Consider the following 14,514-nt stretch of genomic DNA (forward strand, 5'->3'; position numbering starts at 1 on the left):
TACCCACTGTTATTATTTGATAGAAGAGGCATTAGGATGAAGCTCCTCCATGAGATCTAGATTTTGCCTCATATTATTGAAGCGTTTTGATGTCCAGAAAGGAAATTGTCTTTCTTTGGCATTTTACAGCACATGTTGTACTGCAGCTGTTTATACAGGAGCTACTGTTCCTAAATGCAAAGAGGTCAAATGAGATATGGTAAAGTATGCAGATTCCCTTTAAAAACTTCTTTACCTGAGTTTTTATCATTTGTAGAACAAAAAGAGTTAATAATGGCTAATTGGCACTAAAACCACCATTTTTCTGGTTTTTGCATTCTGCTGATATATTGATTACAGCATATGCACAGCCATACAGAGAACCCAGCATGTCTGTAGACTCTGTCGGCTGTAGTTTTATTTACCGTATTTTTTGGACCATAAGGTGCACCAGATTATAAGCGAAACAAAACAGTCAGATGAGTCAAACTTTACTCAACTCATTCTTCTTGCTTCCTCCACTTCCATACCAGTGATTCATTAATGCTGAATTCTCTGCAGCTGCTCTATTCCCATGTTGTTGCAGTATATTAATGACTAACCTCGTATTGTGGATGAATTATCTCAGTTGTTCTCCTGACTGAAGTTTGGTCCGTTTACAGCATCCTGCCATGCAATTGTATTTGTCCCTAACCATCGGGAACCCTCACGTTAACTTTTATCGAGTGTAAAAAAGTTAGCGTTCATCCTCCAACTTTTCTGTGTTTATGCTATGCTAACATAGCTGTGTAGCTAGCTAGCACATCATTATATACCAGCTAGCTCAACTTCAGTAACCCTACAAACGTCACTGCTGTTTAGTTTTCTGTCTTCATTTATGTTGGAAGTGACAGCAGAGCTGTACGTTTGAATTTTTTCAGAAATCTCTCAGTCAAACATGCTATATCATGTTTAGGTGGAAGCTAGCGAGCTAACTTCCTACTAACTTCTAACTCTGTTAAATTTAATAAATTCTGTTTTCATGGATGCCTGGATGTTAAACTTAATTGTTACACCTGGTAAAGCAGCAACGCTGATCATTTTATTACAGATGAAAGAATTCAGACAGTTTTTCACTCTCGGTGATGCTGCAGTGTAGTGATGTGTTGGTCGCGAACGAAATGGCTCTTAGAGCTGGATCTTTGATGTGAACGACGCGAGCCGGCTCCTTATCGTGAGCAGTGTTTTTTTGGGGGGTTTTTTCTCTCAACAGAGCGGGAGGGAGAGAGAGAGAAAGAGAGCCAGGGACAACAACGTCACATTAGAAAGGTATAGTAATCATCCACAACTATTTTCAGTTGCAGATGATAAAGGATTCAGAAAGTTTGTTCATGCAGGCCCATATGACAGAGAATGTGCATCTTCTTATTGTTTTCATATTATAATTTATATTTAATTGTGTTGTGGTTTGCAGTGTTTTGTGTTGTTTCATTTTTTTCAAGGAAATAGCTGAAAATTTAAATAGTTAAAAGTTGAACTGTGACTAGTTGGTTTTTGTATTATATGATTTATTTATTACGCGTACAAACTCTGAAGCACGTACAAACTCCAAAACACGTAAAAACTCAGAAGCATGTAAAAACTTCAAAACACGCACAAAAGACAACAGAAGGGCTTCAGGATGCTGGGCGCAGTGTTGAGCTTTTGTTACCTAGTGGCTACACTAGTCAGCAAGTACCAACGACCGGATTTGGTGTGTGGTAGCAACAGGTAAATGAACTTTTTTTTAAATTATTTGAATATATATGAGTGCCTGTGTATAAATACACAAACCATACACATATGCTTTCAATTGTGTAATTTAAGTGATCTAGGTAGCTGTTTTGGAAGTTCAGTTAACTCTAGAAATGTGTTTTTGAGTTTGTACGTGCTTTGTCTCTAGGGGCCACCACATATATTTATATATAAACATATATAAATAAAAAACTTTTTTTACATTAATAATACCTTTTGTGCATAATTTTATATTATTGTTAATAATAAATTAATTAAAGCAACAAAACAACCTGAAGAGCCGGTTCGGAGCCGAAAGAGTCTTTTTAGTGAGCCGAGCCAAAAGAGCCGGTTCTCTAAAAAGAGCCGGAAATCCCATCACTACTGGGACCTGAAGTCGATGGAGTTTAGGACCCAGATTACGACGCGAGGCTCCTGACAATGTTCCAACAATCCATCAAGCGTTAGCTTACCAAAGTCGTACCAAAACATTTTTGACAGAGTTTTGAGCGGCGTGTAGCACATAAAATCGGTTTGAGGTCAGTAAGCACAACCAGGATTCATACATAAGGCGCTCTGTCGATTTTTGAGAAAATTTAAGGATTTTAAGTGCGCCTTATATTGCAGAAAATACGATACTTGGTTTTTCTCTAATGTGTCCAGAAAGCAACAAGTGAGCAGACCATGAGTGCACAGCATGCTCGAAGACGTATATTATTCAGCGATGATTTGTTCTTTTCTCTTTGCCACATAAGAACATAATTCTATAAAACAGTCAATTAATATTCTCCTCACACAACATTGCAAGTTTGTCCCCAAACTATTCTTTCTCATGAATCCCGACTACATTCATTTAGTATTAAATGACAAAACATTCATCAAAGTGACACTGTCAAATCCTTCACTTTTAGGATTTCATGCATGTTTGCGTGCAGTGTAATAATACCCAAGTGGAATGAGTTTTTGATGTTATCATTGAAATTAGCGTACAGAGAGCTCTGGCACACCGCAGGAAATGAGCACATCGGGTGGTTCTCTGTCGTCCACGCCATAAATCTTCTTTTCAACACTTACAGCGCTCGACATTTGGCTTTAGCTTTCACACAAGCATACTGACAAGGCACTGTGACACTATGTGTTATTAAAAGTTTAAAACTGAAGTTGCTGATGCGTGTGATTCCCTCAACTCAGATTTAAATTTTCAAGTGCCACGTCTCACACAATCCTCCAAAACCCTAAGGAGTTGTAACTAATAACTGATAGTTGTTGATCCACTCCAACAGGGCGTACACTTTATCCCTGTAGATACCAGCTACTGCAGCGAACACACATCCATGCCTGGTGTACACAATCTTGCATGGCTAGTTATGTGTGCTTGTGCAGGTGGACATGGTTTGCAGAAAAAAGGAGTCTGAGACACAACCCAGATCCCCATCTCCCGCAAATGGCCACCTCTGAAGACATACAGAGAGCTATTAACAAAGAAATCCCAGAGGCTTTCTAAACTCACACATCTCAGGAAACGGTATCTTTTTTTATTTCTACACTGACACAATGTACTTTGTCTTACTTCTTCCCCAAATGCTCAAGCTGGAATAATACCATTTTTTTGTAGAGCTCTACTATGACCGCACAAATGTGTGCGTGTGTTGTCTGTGTTGAGGCGAAGGAGGAAGCAGGTGCGGTCTGTGCATATCGAGATGTCAAGATTGATTAGTTCCAGAGAAAGAGACAAGATGGGAAGATCCAGTAGTGTATTGTCAAAACAACAGGCTCTTCCCCACACAGCTGGATTTCCACTCAGACCGTCACATGTACGGCTCACAGGACTCCGTGGGATAATATTTATCGGTGAGTGGTGTGTGAGCCGGTGTGGGCTCTAAACTCATTGCTGTGCAGCAGCATGATAAAAAGAAATTACTCATCTGACCCGGGTGATTCCAGGTGATTTAACACATGCTGATAGCTATAGCGGCGGTCCTCGGTCGCTTAAACCAACAGCGCTACTAATCCACTGCAGCGCTCGTGAGATAGGAGATCAATAGGTTAACAAAAGTGGGAAGATTCTGTTTTATTGACGGTTTTCTTTTCTGTGTTGCATTACAAAACACTTTCATTACTTGATTCTTGGCACAAGTTTAATTTAGAGTCAATTACAAAAGGGTCCACTGTTGATACTGTGCCTTTGAAGAAAAGGCTGCAGATCCAAATGTGCAAGCTTGCCTTATCATCTGTTTTCTTTTTGGGTACTTTTGTCACAGTTATGTCATACATGTAACTTCCCTTTCTGCTCTTCCATAGTTGAATAAGGATGCTGTATGGAGGCAGTACTATTTTTAGTGACAGATGAGATTCTGTTCAGAAGGGTGTAACAGGCAGTGTTGGGGAGTAACGGAATACATGTGCCGCCGTTACGTATTTAAAATACAAAATATGAGTAACTGTATTCCGTTACAGTTACCGTTTAAAAGGTGGTATTTAGAATACAGTTACTTTGTTGAAATAAATGGATTACACGGCGGTACTTCCTTGTTTCATATTGTGGCGGGTCAGGACTGTTTGGGTTTTGTTTGACAGCTACGTTCTGTTGTTCCAGGCGGCAGCGTTACGGTTGCCATGGTGACGCGCACTCTCTGCGACTGTGTGTTTCCTGGGTGAGAGAGGCCTTTTTGTTGTTGTTGTTGTTGTGCTAAGCTAATAGGCAGAATGCTACAGGCATAGCTCTAAAGAATGTAGCATCATAGGCAGTGTAGTCCGTGCTGCAGGGAGAATGGACTGCCATACACGTTATGTGTCTGTGAGCGAGGAGGGAGAAAAAGGAAAAGTACGAGCTGTCATCGAGCAAAAACGGGAGCTGGAAGCATGTAAATATAATAATAACCACTGCAGCCAAGAAGAGAGCCTGACGAGCCCAGTTGTAAGTAAGCTATTAAGACTCGACTGTACACCGTGTTCGTGTTTTCCTCCAAAAACAATAAGTTCTGTTGGAGCAGCCTTTCAACGCCTCTCTCTGTCTCTCGCTAGCAAAGTGACCCAGACAACAAAGTAAAGCTAGTTTTCGGCTACGAGCCCGACACAGAACCCGTATGGCTAATACGTGCGGACCTTCAGTAACAGTAATAAATCACAGCAATAGTACATTCATGTAGTTGTAAACAGCATGATAATATATTAAGTAATCCAAAGTATTCAGAATACGTTACTCTCATTGAGTAACGTAACGGAAAACGTTACAAAATACATTTTGGGGCATGTATTCTGTAATCTGTAATGGAATACATTTTAAAAGTAACCTTCCCAACACTGGTAACAGGACACAATAACCACACAGTGACTCGCTCTTAATAACTATTGTGATTTGTTTCTGGAAGGATATTCAGAGTCGCGTCTTTCTGCTGTATTAACTGTCAGCCAGTTCACCACAAACATCACATTTAACTGCAGTGATTTGGAAGCCAGTTTGACGTCTTTATGCTCACATCCAATCTGAATGCAGATGTGTTTCTTATTTATGCCACTGCTGCTGCTGCCAGAAGCTCTTTACCTGGAATGGCTTTTGCTTATATGCACCCTAGACTCTGTTTATTCTATCTAATATCAACTGAGAGGTGATTTACAAGTTTTGTTTTTTTTTTTTACATTCTGCTGCACATTCTGCAGGATAAGACCAAATGTATTGTATCTTCATTTGCCATCATTTGCGTTTGTGCCAAAACACATTGTAGTAATTTTGCACTGACAGGTGATAGTTTTGTGTATTCATAGATAAAAAGTGGCGTCTTTCCTCCGGCTCAGCAGCCCATCAGAACAAACTAAGTAATATTAATAGAGTTTCAGAATGCAGCTCGAGTCTTAATTTAGTGATTTTCGTGCACTCAGTCATTCTGCTATGCCTTTGTCTTTTCACTTCATTACTTCATTGTTATTTCCACCCCTGCCAATACCCTTGAGCTGCTTTCCTTCCAGTAAGATCAACGGATCTTAATTACTTTCCATCTCACCTGTTTCCACCTAATCAGCCTCAATATATTTATAAGCTCCTCTTACCTAATGTTTTGCCAGATTGGCTTTATTCTTCTGTCATTGTTTTCTTGTTCCAAGTCTCTTTATTTGTGCATATTTTATTTAAATCTGCCTGCCAACCTGCAACTAGTCTTATGCGTCATCCTTTTGTATCTTAATGCCTTAGCATCGTGCATTTCTGTCCAGTATCTGAGTCATGAAACAGAAGTTCTTTCACCGAGTGATTCATGACGCAAATGGCTAAGCCTCTACAACTGGGCAGGTCTCCCATCTGTCTAGTGTAGTGTAGCCTTGTCACTGGAGTACAGCCACCTCACTTAAACAAAGGCTCCACTGATCTCCTGATTTCTCCTTCCTCCATTACATAATGTGGCACTAATGAATCAAACATTACAAAGTAATCACAGCATATAAACACCAATAAACACCCACATGGTGACTGTCAATGGAGAATCTGTAACTTTCAGTCACAGCTATGGTTTTTTTTACGTTTTAAGCTGTTGGTGGCGAGCTAGTTTGAGATGCAAAAGATGTACATTGGAGCTGGAGCATCACGACATGCAGGATGACTGCTGACAGTTCAAATAGAAAGTGACATATATGCACATGAAGACACATAACTGTTGATCAATGTTTGACTTGACTAGAGCATATAAGAAACTAAAGTTAAATAAGCCACAGTCTCAGAAAAAGAAATATCATTATGCTTTGTCCACCAATTTTTTTCCACATCTATTACATAATGAGATTTGGCCCTGGAGCTCACTGCTCCCTGGCCTTAAATACTTCTAATTGCTGATGGGAGTCAGCTGTACAAAAAAAGGGTGGCACCCGAGGCAGGAGAGACAGCAGAACACACCCACACAAGGGCAACTACAGGAGGAGGCCCTGCTAGGGCCATAACAGTCTTAGACGAAGTGTACCTTATTATCTGAAAAGCAAAAACAACAAATAATAAAGCACATTTTCATCCCCTGAAGTTTGGGTATTTCTAATAATCGCTATTGACACGACACTTACAATTATATGTCGCAATTTATCTCCAGAAGCTTCTGCCAACATGACGTATGCTTTTGAGACAGGCTCTGGGATGAAGTGGAGCGTTACCAGATGACTGGGAAATGAAATGAAATGGTGTTTGGTGTATTCTCTGGCCAAAGCAAAGATGACAGGTGGACATAGTGATGGAATGACAAAATACAGGAAAGCACTCAAAGGAAGAGGATGATAAAGAAAAAGTTTGATAGTCAGGGAGATGAAGAAAGTAGACAGGAGTAAAGGAAGCTGGACATACAGCAAAGAGAGAGGTGGCAAAGGAAAAGGCTCATAATGAGTTGTATGCAAGACCGGACACTAAGGAAGGAGAGATCGCAATGGAAAGGATGAGCAGCAGGATTGGGTGATTAAGGATAGAGATGGAAATGTAATCATGAGTGAAGAGAATGTGTTCAGAACATGGAAAGAGTATGTTAGAGAAGAGAACAGAGCAGATGGAGGACAATTAGTGAATTAGTAAGTGCAGAGGCAGATGTGGTGGATCATAAATTTGATTAGTTTTGGAGTTGTACATCTCTGTTCCTTACGTTTCATGTCATGCCTTTATTAATGTTTATTTGTTGCTTTGACTGTTTTCGAATAGGATATGCAGTGGGAATATAGAGGGAGATATGTAGTGAAAGTTTTGCCTGGGTTGATTGTGCGTCGATCCATTGGTAATGCCTCAGGGCTCCAGTAGGTGGGTTCGCGCGCTTCCTCCTTCACTCAATACAGACGAGTGAGAGTGAGAGCTGCGTGTTTGTGCCGTTCTTTCACCTCTCCTCACTATTTCCCCTGTTTAAGGTAACTGTCATGCACAAATCTGTATAAATGTGTGTTACCCTTGATTATTACGTTGTTATCATTGTTCATTGTAGCGAAAGATGTGAATTGCAGACTATTTTGCTGAGAAGTTTCAGTTAATCTCTGTTGCTGTGTATGCTAGTTTTTGCTATTACTCCGCTATATTGTGTGAAGATTTTTCTGTTACTATCTGTATAAGTTAACTACTGAAAGACATACAGTACTTAAAGTATTATTTCATTGCTGTGGAAAGTTAGTGACTGTGTCAGCTAACATGTGCGAGTTAAAAAGATGTTTTTGCCTAATGCTACAGTTCATGTTATCTAAAGTATTCTCATCAGCTAATGCAGCGAACAATAGTGACTTAGTTTGGATACAGTTGTCCTGAGACTGAGTGCATCCATAAGAATATTGTTTTGGTTGTATTGCTTCTGAAACTCAATACAGACGAGTGAGAGTGAGAGCTGCCGTTCTTTCACCTCTCCTAACTATTTCCCCTGTTTAAGGGCACAACACAGAGAATTGGTAAGAAAGAGGTGAGGCCAACCACGAAGAACGTGAAGAGTGGAAAGGTGACGGGTTTGTCTGTGAGAGAGGGCAATTAACGTTTTAGACTGTTTCATGCACTCATCAAAAGTGAGAGGATGCCTAAGAAAGAAAAGGTGCTGTGAGAAGCTGTAGTAACTGTTACTGCTGGTATGACTTCATGCCAAGACAGTGCACTACAGATGAGATGTTTGGTTTGAGAGTGTTGATGGAGATGCACGGAGAAGGTCGGAAGAAGCTTTATTGTGCCTTTGTGCAAGGGCTCTGCAGCCATAGAGCTTTGACCTCAATGAGCTCATAAAAAGCTTTAATAGTTTTTTTTTTTTTCAGTTGTGCTGTTTCTCATTTTATTAGCTCATATTGTAGATATACTTGACAAGTGAATTAATTAGATATGTTGGGCAGTAGAAACTGGCTTCCTTCCTCTGCAGTTTACTGCAGCCATACTTTAAGCAACACAGCACAGCAATCATTCTCTCACTTAAATAATTACCCTCATGATTCTGTCGTCCCTTCAGCTGAAGTCGATTTCTGTGCTTGCAAATCCATGCATGTGTGCTCTAAAATGTTGACTTGCAAACTGAGTTGAGGTCTTTGTTTCTGTGCTCTCTCTCTCTATATATATATTTTATATCAATGTAATTCTTTAGCGTTCTTAGTATTTTTTGCAAAAGTGCCATCAGTCAGCTGTTTCGTGGCTGGACCCCCTTAGAGTAGAGTTGCCCAGCTTATTTATCCTTAGTGCAGTGGAAATGGCTGATTAGGTTCCTCAGAGACCCATTATAGCAGGCAACCTGTCACACTCAGCCACTGCCACCATTCATCATGCAAATTTAGAACACGGACACTACACTCAAGTCTGCTATGGTCTGCTTTATTATACCCGGATGTCAAAAACCAGTAAAAAAGAGTATACTGCTAACAACTCTGGACACTTCCTCAAAAAACACCCATAATAAGAGAAATGGGACACCGGTGGGTGAATGTCAAAGCAGCAACAGGTTTCATATCAATAGGGTTTGGTTAGGCAGCTTTGACACCCTCCTTAGTCCTGCCCTGTATCCCTTCTCTTTGCAGTAGCTGACCCAGGGAGCTTGGTCTTGGATAGATGGCTGGCCGCTATGTGTTATTCTACACTCGACTGGTGAAGGAGGTAATTTGCAAAGGACGCTAAGCACTGGGGTTCCAGTCTAGAGGCCTCCTGACAGATCTGATATGAATTCCAATGGAAAACCTCTCAAAGTTGTGGTTTGGACATCTACCAGTGGGCCTGCCTGAGCTCCAGAAGAATCCAGGGGTCTGTTAATTCTGATACAAACAATATGTTTCCCTTTTCATGAAATTCTCACGTGTTGATGATTATGACTATTTACCACTGGAACTTAAAATCAGCGACATGACCACCAACTTAGACGTTAAAACGTTTGAGAAGAAAACACTACAAATACCTTTCCTGCAGCAGATTCGCTCGTGTAATTGTTTCGACCATCATTGTTTCTCTTGAAAACTTGGAATCTGCTTATCACAGAGTCGTTTAAACGTTTGAGCATGAAGAAACCATTACAGTTAATATTTGAGCCAATGAAGAGTAACCCGATTTACATGCAAAACCACATTTCACTTCCCCGTTTGCTGAGATTACACCTGATTCACATCAGTTAGCTTCACACACATGCAGCCTCTTTTCTCACATGGAAAGGTAAAAAACGCTCTTTTTTGCTACATGACTGATTGTAATTGTTGCCTTTGATTGTGTGACACAGTTTGATGCTAATCATGAGAGTACGACTGCATCTGTTGTCAAACCAGTCAAACACAAGATACAAAATGCAAAAGCTGTAGATTGTGGTCATTTACAGCATGAGCGCAAGACTGATGAGGCGGTGCCTTGTAAACACCGTCCACGTTTTGTGAAAAATGCCTGTTGCATATTGAATGGGGTTGAAATAATAAGATCCAACGTGGGGTCCAGCTGTCTGCTGTCATGAGACACCAGAAAAACACTTTTTCTTCTTTTGAGTAATGTCATATTTTCCTCTCCTGAAGTCAGATGTTGTGTACAGTAACAATTTTTCATTTATAATATCAGTCATGACATGAATGGATTTGATGTGTTATTCCATGCTGGAGGAAAGACTTAAAAGGAGCCGTGGAAGCAATCAGAAGATGTTTGGTAAAATAATGTTTGCTTATTTGTTTTGGACCTGAGACAACTGGTGGTTCACTTCTTACCATCATTGACATTAAGGCTGTCAGCAGCTTTACAGGCACTTGAGTTCAACAAAAAGTCTCAAGCCTAGATTACACTCAGATAGCCGAGTAGTTATTTCTGTTATGTTTCCTTGATGTCTGCTTGTCCACTGCCAAGGTAGCATGCATAGTTGGTGCATTGTAATGTAAATTTACCACAGACCAGGTAGGTATGGACACATCCACACAAACCTTCACACTAACACTCTCGTGATGAAATTTACATCACTGAGACCCGAGTAGAACCTACTGGAATCATGGACATGAAAGATATAATCCCTGTTTTATATGAACAAACTTTAAGACTGTATAACAATATGTTGTTGCATATTATAGAAGTGCAATGATTTAATACACAGGCAATTAAACTGTTCTTGGTTAGAAGTCACCTTTATAATATTCTTATTTGTGGTGCAACATACTCTACAAGAGGTAATTACTAGGGGTGCAACGATACTCGTATTGATATTGAACCGTTCGATACAGTGCTTTCGGTTCGGTACGCATATGTATCGAACAATACAACATTTTAAATTTATTTTATCAACTTTTCTTCTGACGATGCTGTCTGTGTTGAGCGCTCAGTGGATCTGCGTTCGACTACTCCGCCTAGGCTGCACTGTCGAGCGCAGATTCACTGAGCGCAGCGCAAGCTAGCAAGACAGAAGTTAAACTCTCGTTGCAACATGGCAAATTGAACCTCCCCCACCCTCATTCAGATCTGGCGTTTGGAACTATTTTGGTTTTCATGTGACGTATGACCCTGAAGGTAAGCGCGTCATGGACAAAAGTAAAACAGTATGTTGGATGTGCCACGCAATGCTCAATTACATTGGTGGGAACTAGTGCGTTAGCGCAGTTAGCTCGTTAACGTGCTGACGCCGTCCAGCCGCACGCACGGGGCGATCCGCGGTAGCTCGTTAACGGAGATTTGCCGTGTTGTGGCGTTAACGTCATTTCAGATTAACGCTGACAGCACTAGTGGGAACACAACGAATATGACTGCACATTTACTCCGACATCATCCTAGTGCAAAGACAAGTGGAAGCAGACAAAAACAACAAGCACGCATGCTACAAACTTTACCCGAGTCATTTAGACAGCCGTTAGCACATGATTCTCCTTATGGGGACCTGATATGTTTAATATGCTGCTGAGAATATAGCCCAGAAGAAGAGTATAGTATAGCTTTTATTTTGGAAAGAGCCATTTCTCTGTAATAAACTCTCTTTTCCAAAGATGAGTGATTTCTCCATCAGATAGATTTTTTTATTATTGTTGTTTCAGCAACATTAAATTTAAAAACTGTACTTTTGAGTTAAAATATTTATAATTTTAATAAATGACAAATTAAAAAAGCATTTTTTGTATCGAAAAAATATCAAACCGTGAATTTTGTGTGTCGTTGCACCCCTAGTAATTACAATCTTTTCTGGTAAAATTATTTCTAAAGAATTAACTGCATGGATTTAGATTTAGTCACCAGGAACCTTGAAAAGCAAATTTCTATGACTACACACATGTGTCCTAGGAAATGCCTGTCTGTCAAAACTGCTGATGGCCAGTACCAAAACTGAACCCAAGAGCAGAGAACCCAGAGTGGAGGCAGCAGAGAGTTTCAACAACCTTTATTTTACTAGATGCAAACACAATGATAACATGAACTGACACAATGTAGCATTGGACGTGATGATAACTTGGCGTGGGCCAGGAAGGGGCACAGGAGCGAATCAGGTAATGTCTAGTGGTCACACTGAGGAGAGAGGAGAAAGGTGTTAGCGTGGAAGTGGCTATTGAGTCCAGGAGAAGGTAAGTATAACTAGATTGATGGCTTACTTACAGACAGAGTGAGATGAGCTTCGATGAGAAGGAGATGTGAGTCCGGGTAAGTTCCAGCAAACAGTGGTAGCAGGAGGGCAGGCAGGTGAAGCACGGAGAGATTTCCAAAGGGAGGTGGTGAGATGATCCAGAAGTCCAAGAGCTGAGCGAGAGCCTGAGGTATGAGTCGTGGTGAATCCAGGAAACTGTAGCACAAGAAAGCCAGGTGAGTACAATAGTTAGCGATGAGACTACAACTCGTTAGAGCCAGTTACCAACGTTAGGTAGTTGACAAACTGGCGGTGAGGGAACGTCAACGTGCCGCTTAAATCTCCCAGGCCTGATTGCCTTAAACCAGCTCCAGGTGTGGAGAGCAGGTGACTCAGGAGCCTTCCAGCCACTCAGCCGGACTGTGACAATATCTTGGTAGATCACCTTGAAAATGGCCTGTTTTTATAACTTTGTATTTTGTGACAAAGTGTTGTCTGAATATTGATAATGATGAGTCCAGTTACATTTTTCTGTGTTTTAAACCAGTTAATAGGATTTTAAATTGAATCCTGCTTTAATAGGATTTTCTAGGGGCACATACTGCTGGCCCTAAATTTAAAACTGATTTGATGTTTTACAACTTTGTAGTTTTTATTCTCTGTTAGTTAGAAACATACAGTAACTCTTTTTTTAAATCTTAGCAACGTTTTAAAGATGGTTCTTTGATTTCTTTACATACAGAATACACATCGCAGAGTGCTCTCATCAACGTATTTGATATAAAACATTTTGCTCTGTTGTGCTTCTGCAAAATGTGGTTTAACCCAGCGGTCTCCAACCTTTTTTGCGCCACGGACCGGTTTATGCCCGACAATATTTTCACGGACCGGCCTTTAAGGTGTCGCGGATAAATACAACAAAATAAAACTAGTGCTGGTACCGGAAAAAAGAAGATTTATTCATAACACACGTGAAAAGACCCAGGAAAACCGAGTTAACGATAAAAACGATAACAAAATAACACTGAAAACCGATAAAAACCCTGAAAACTATACATTTCACACCTGAGCCTCAACTCTTGTGGCCCGGTAGCAAACGACTCACAGACCGGTACTGGTCCGAGCCCCGGGGGTTGGGGACTGCTGGTTTAACCTATGAAAGATACTGTGGACAGCGAGCTCTGTGACCAAGAGAAGAACCAAGTATTGCAGCAAACACACAGTTTAGAAGTTGCAGCCACCCTGTGCGCTACTATCAGTTATATTGCTAATTAGGGATGGGTACCGGTATCCGGTGCCATGATGGCACCGGTTCTGACATAAACGGTAGTAACCAGACCGAAAAGCAGCGCGCATTTCGGTGCTTTATTTCGGTGCTTTTTTCCCTGAGCTGTGATACACTTTCTTCTTCCTTACATTTGTATTGGCGGTTGGCAAACAACTGAAAGGTGCATTACCGCCACCAACTGGTATGGAATGATACACTTTAGATTCTAGCCAATCATTTTAAGTTTCCGAGAATAGTAGGCGGGTCCAGGTACGTACGTTCTTTTAGAGCAGAGCTACAGATTAAAAATGCCCAAGGCGAAGCGGTCAAAAGTCTGGCTGTACTTCACAGCAAAAGATGCAAACTCAGCAGCTGCAACAAGTGCTTTAAGCTGATACTGTGATACTGTCAAAGGAGGTAACACCTCGAATCTGATGAAACACCTGGCGACGCATAGTGTTTTTTTTTAAAGCCGAGAAATGCGCCGTATTTGATAGCTTGCTGCGAGACCTCACACCGAGCACATCTACTGCTTGTGGGTTGCCTGTTATCGGACCCGGAATTAGCAACATCCCCCAAAAACCCGAAGAGGAGAGTCCTGGCCCCTAGCCCTGCCAGTGTAGCAGAAATGATGACGGATGATGATGCAGCAGCAGCCGTTCTTCTCTGTGTGAGTAGCTTAATGTTGTCCGTGTGTAATTTACGTTGAGTAGGCTAACCACGTTATTACATTAATGCATGTAAGGTGAACTAGCAAACACCATCATAGCTACATGCAGCTGTCTTCTTGTTTGATGGCAGATACTCCCTTCACCCTGGCCAAAAAGGCTAAAATTAACAAAGAAAAAGTGGAAAACAGTTAAACATGAGAGGTTTTTGGATAAAGTTTGTGTTTTTTTCCATTGTTTAAGCTGCTTCCAGCCAAGAGTGATACCATATATGCCCCATAGCTGCAGAAAAGGCTAACATTGTTATCTTTTTACAAAAAAACAGCTGAACATGAGAGGTTTTTGGACCACTTTTGTATTTTCCATTCTTTAAGCACCGGTT

The sequence above is a fragment of the Neolamprologus multifasciatus genome, chromosome 7, assembly GCF_963576455.1.
Source record: "Neolamprologus multifasciatus chromosome 7, fNeoMul1.2, whole genome shotgun sequence".
NCBI lineage: Eukaryota > Metazoa > Chordata > Actinopteri > Cichliformes > Cichlidae > Neolamprologus > Neolamprologus multifasciatus.